The sequence below is a fragment of the Haliotis rubra genome, unplaced genomic scaffold, assembly GCF_003918875.1.
Source record: "Haliotis rubra isolate DU_JTF1 unplaced genomic scaffold, ASM391887v1 Scf220, whole genome shotgun sequence".
Taxonomy (NCBI): Eukaryota; Metazoa; Mollusca; class Gastropoda; order Lepetellida; family Haliotidae; genus Haliotis; species Haliotis rubra.
In genome coordinates, this window is record NW_025766226.1 from 53145 (window position 1) to 59144 (window position 6000).

Here is a 6000-nt window from a genome sequence, read left to right on the forward strand (position 1 = left end):
ACTTTCTCCGTTTCCTTCCTACGAGTTTACTATGCTTCAGTTATCAGCGAAAACAAGCAAAGAACTGAATTTGATTAATAAATGTGGATAAGTCAGTAGTCCATGCGTTGCTTGCACATTTATTGCTGGAATGGTTTTCTAAGGCGTGTGATAATAGTTTATGTTAAGGCTGTCACTTTATCAAATATTGCCTTCAATATATAAATAAGGTCAAGATGTCGGTCAATGTTGACCTATTTACAATATCAACCTGTTTCAAAGGAACGTTGTGACTGGCAGATGCCAGGCCAATGTGAAGTCACTCAGGGGTCAGATCACAAGTCAAGAGGTCAGTCCCCTTTCCATAGTTTTGCAGAAACATTGAAGTTAAAACATATAGCAGACCAGACCCACATCCAGCAACTCCTTTAAAAACAAAATAAATAAAATAAAATAAATCAATAAATAAAAAATATTAAAAAATAAAAGAAAGAAAGAAAAAGAAAAAAGAAGGAAGCTGGAAAGAAAGAAGGAGGACACCGGTCCTGAAAACCCCCTGAAACCAAAGCATAATTGCAGTGTCCCTTCTCAGAAAGGTCACTGAAAACGATGTATTAAGACCTTATTGTGAGTTTTTTAACGGATTTGTATTTTTCATATGAATCCTGTTAGGCGTGAGATTTATCAGTTTAGTCGTGAGAGCGTGACATGAGTAATAACGTCAGCCTCAAGCCAGATGCGTGAGAATTGGGAGGTATGTGTATCAGCAGTGTTGTACACTCCCCAAAATTTCGGCCAGACAATTGGTCTGGTAACTCTCAAAAGTTACCAGACCAGCTGGAAAGTTACCAGTCCAGAATTTTCAGGATTAAGATAAAATATAAAGGAGGTAAATAGGAGGAGGGAACTGTTTAATGTCAGGTTATTGTCACAATAACACGTTTTTAAATGTTTTTAGTCATTATATACATTACAAAATACGCTGATTCAACAGCCAGACCATCGGGCGTGCAACTTTTTAAAAATGACCGTCCGGGCGCAAAACAGACCGTTCCGGACGTTCGGGCAGGCGGGAGTTTGCAACGCTGGTATCAGTATGTCTCTATGTACACGCCACGCTTGAAGGTACAGATTTCATGAATGGGTGAGTGAATGAGTATGGTTTTACGCCGCTGTTAGCATATATTCGCTATATAATATCATATAAAAATAAAAAAATAATAATAATAACATGCGTCAGCGGATGAAGTCGAAGTTAGCTATATTACAGCAATGTGTATATTGTTTGTTGTTTAACGCCGCACTCAGAAATACGTCAGCTATATGGCGGCGGTCTGTAAATAACCCAGTCAGGACCAGACAATCCAGTGACCAACAACATGACCATCGATCTAAGAAATTGGGAACCGATGATATGTGTCAACCAAGTCAGCGAGCCTGACCACCCGATCCCGTTAGTCGCCTCTTACGACAAGCATGGGCTACTGAAGAAACATTCTAACCCGGACTTTCACGGGTCTCTTTGTGTTTCATGTACAGTTCTGTGTCACAGTTTGGTCAGAATCAAAGGTTAGTTATTATACATTTTAATCGTTGCATACATAGTAAATTAAACCCTAACATTAATCATTACACAAAATAGGTATAAATATGCCCATGATAAACAAAATAAAAGTCCATACACAGTATACCATTTAACTTGTATGAATGTGCTTATGGTTTGTTTTCTATATGTCTAGTCAATATGCTGGCTATCAGCGAGTCTGACCACCCGGTCCCGTTAGTCGCCTCCTATGACAAGCATGGGCTACTGAAGACCAATTTAACCCTGGTCTTCACAGACCCAATTATGAATAAAATGGCGTACTGCACATTTACTGGGCCAGATTAATTGTATTCAGTCTCTTATCATTTTGGTATGAAGCCTATTTCTGGTGTCCCCCGCCGTGATATTGCTGGAATATTGCTAAAATCATAAACCATACTCACTCACTCATATCATTTTGAAATGCAGATAAGGCACCGCACAAAATTGATAACGTAACTAGCCTTGATAACACAAAACCATGAACCCTGGCAGACACTTAAGGCCAAAGAAGCGGTCATTGTTCCAGACTGAGTGAAGGTTTGCCCCTATATCCAACACAGCTAGAACACTTGCTCCGTTGCAGAATGTTATTTTAGAAATGTTGCAACAGCTTGTGTGGCGGTCGTGTTTTTTATCTATCGTAACTGTAATTGTCATTGGGGCGGTGGGGTAGCCTACTGGTTAAAGCGTTCGCTCGTCACACCTTTGACCCGGGTTCGATTCCTCACATGGGCACAATGTTTGAAGCCCATTTCTGGTGTCCCCAGCCTTGATATTGCTGGAATATTGCTACAAAAGCGTCGTAAACTAAAACTTACTCACTCACTGTAATTATAATTACCTCCAGATACTAGAAATCTTGGACAGAGCGCCTGCCTGGAGAGTTGACGATCCAGGATTCGAGTGTGAAAGGTCCAGGGCTCGAGAGCGGAAGGTCCAGGGCTCGAGTGTGGAAGGTCCAGGGCTCGAGAGCGGTCCAGGGCTCGAGAGCGGAAGGTCCAGGGTTCGAGAGTGGAAGGTCCAGGGCTCGAGAGCGGAAGGTCCAGGGCTCGAGAGCGGAAGGTCCAGGGCTCGAGAGTGGTAGGTCCAGGGCTCGAGAGCGGAAGGTCCAGGATTCGAGTGCGGAATGTCCAGGGCTCGAGAGCCGAAGGTTCAGGATTCCAGTGCGGAAGGTTTAGGATTCCAGTGCGCAAGGTCCAGGGCTCGAGAGCCCTCACTCACTCGTTACAGCTAAAGCGGGGTACTTCCTCAACTTAAAGTTATGAAACTATGTTTTTGTCCCAGTGACCCTTTATACTGAAAATAATCCCAGAAAATGTCGATTTAAATTAACCTCAGTGTACCCGATGATATCTGATATTCAGCTTCCTTACAGTTTAATCGGGGTACTTCCACAATTTTGAATTATGAAACTATGTATTCATCCCAGTGACCCTTTATACTGAAAAAGAGTCCCCGAGAGAGATACCCCAATACCTTTGGCAGTGTGAGAAGGTAAGTATTTACCTAGAAACGACTAACTGACATGTCTTTCATTCGCTATCACAATCTAAACAATTTAATGTGTAGCACTGGCTTGACGTCACAGCAATCAGGGCGAATGTCACGAAAGATACCGTACGTGACCCGAACATGACCCCCTACCAACACAAGGTGTGGATCCATATTGGAGCAGTTCATTTCTTTCCTGTCTGTTGACGGAGATCAACAAATAGTTGAATGACATGGGCAGGTAACATGTTTATCTTACCAAATAACAAAGACAACGTTGAAATAGGGTCGCAGTATTGACCTTTCAAACCATATCGAAGGTTGCCATACTTTCCAAATCTCGAGACCTGTGAAGATTGTCAGCAGTGATCGTCAGCAACCCATGCTTGTCGTTAGAAGTGATTTACGGGTTTGGGTTTTCACGCTCGCTGACCTGGTTGACACGTCATCGTATCCCAATTGCTTATGTCGTCAATCACTGGGTCATCCGTTCCAGGGCCCTTATTCTCGAAACGTTCGTAGCCCCTAAGAATTCTTAACTTTGATCGTAGCCAATGTGTTGAGAATGGGCTTAAGAAGTTCGTAGGGCTACGAACGTTCCGAGAATAGCTAGCCTCGTTATTTGCAGACCGCAGCATATGGCTGGAATATTGTTAGATAAATTCAAGAGAGTGACTATGTTTTACGACGCATTCAGCAATACTCCGACTAAATCATTTGGGATCTGACACACACTTGATGATTGCGAGGGGGCGGTGGGGTAGCCTAGTGGTTAAATGCGTTCGCTCGTCACACCGAAGGCCCGGGTTCGAATCACCACATGAGTACAATGTGTGAAGCCCATTTCTGGTGTCCCCAGCTATGATATTGCTGGAATATTGCTAAAAGCGGCGTAATACTAAACTCACCCACTTGATGATTGTGCAGCGTTCAACCACCGTCAAGACTGAGATTTTTTTGTCCGTTTCAGATACTTTTTCGAACACTCAAGATATACGGTACTATTTAGGTCTACGAAATTCTGACCCTGAACAAATTCAGTTTTGCACAACAAATATTTTTTAGGACATCCAGCATGGCTTGTGAACAAAAATGTTAGTATCAAATTAGAAGGCTCAGTCATCTAAATATTCTCCAGAACATATTTGTTGGATAATATATATGCTGGACAAAATAAATGAGGGATCGTGGGTTGTTTCAGTGATTCCAAATTTACATTCGCGCATACATTGAAGATAATCTAAAACATCAACGCTGATAACATTTTTCATCAATATTTAATGAGAATTATCGATTCCATTCTGTCATTCTTCAGCAATATTGCGCAAAAACAACATGTCGCAGACTGACGTGAAAAGATCTGGTACAAAGGACGAATTTAACATTAAAGAACATATGCAAATCCGACTTAAAGTCTCATCAACACTGATTGTGACCACCGAACAGCCTGGCACCGGCGCTGGATGCTAATGATGACATCCACAATGTTCTCTTGTGGGAGATTATTCCATTCCTGTCTCAGTGCTTTCTCAAGCTCATCCAGCGTCAACAAGTATCGGCTTGGAGTCAGTATAATGTGTCTGAGTGGGGTATTCATGCTTCACTGCGGCATGGTATCTCAGTGGGCTAGCACTATAAAACCAGCTTCAGTCTGGGCTAGTACAAGCAGCCGCACATACACATACACACGCATGCACGTCGTCATATGAGCGGAATATTCTCCAGCGCGACGTTAAACCCAATTTCACCTCACCTCTGGGAAACCCCAAACGCTATAGCAACATCTCGTTGCGTTTGTCCAACCTGAAGCATTCCGACTGCTTGGTTGCGTTCATGTGCCTCCACATGGCGTCTTTGTGACGACATGCCTTTACCATAGTCACGTTGATTAACCGTACACTTTATCAATACCGTGGCGGTTTCTCTCACCTGATTGTCAGTGTTTATATATATTGCAGATTTCTTCATGCGCCTTTTCCACGTCAGCAGATATGCTCAAGGCGCAAAGACAGATTAAAGGAATCTCCGACATTTATACAGCAATATGTACACGTCCAAATAGAGTTCCTAATAATACATTGAAAACAGGTATGTTTTGAGTCCTGACTTGAATGTTGCAATACTCTCAGAAACCTTCAGAGTACAAGGTTTGGGCTGCATATGAAAAAGTCCGGTTTCCAGAAGTTTTAAGCCTAAAGTTTGGCACAAACAGAAGCTCTTGATTAGATGATCGAAGATAGCGTTTGTTTGAGTAAGGAGTGCGTAGGTCAAGCAGAGGATTTTGTAGTCACTTATTGCCTTGCTGGGGAGCCACTGTAGCTGTTTAAGAACGGGAATCCGACTGATGATACGCGGGGCCGTGTTCTGCACCTTCTGTAGCTTTTCTAATAGCTTCTGACTGATCCCAAACAGCAAGCTGTTCAGGTAGTCGAGCCAGTCACAAGCATCCGGACTAAGGCATGGGCGGCTTCAGCTGTAAGGTATTGACTTATGTTGCTGATGGAGCGGAGATGAAAATAACAGGTCTTACAGATATTGTTCACTTGTGTTTCCATTGACTGTGATGTATAAAGTATACGCCTAGATCTTTGACAGATGAGCTTATAGGAACAACTGCATGGTTAGACTTTTAATGGGACATCTTGAAAGTTGGTGACTTGTACCTACCAGAAGTGCCTCAGTTCTCGTGTCATTGAGTTTGAGAATATGAGTTGTCATCCAGCACTTGATTTCCCTTGTGCAGTTTGTGAGTTCTTGAAGTGACTGATTTTGCAGAGGTATCTTCTTGAGGAGTTGGGTGTCATCAGCGTAAGAATGATGCGAAAAGTTGTGGACTGATGTGATGTTGGCCACGTGACCAGTATACAGCAGGAACAGCAACGGGCCCAAAACAGATCCCTGTGGTACTCCATGTTTGAGAGTAATGCTGTCAGATCTGTCTT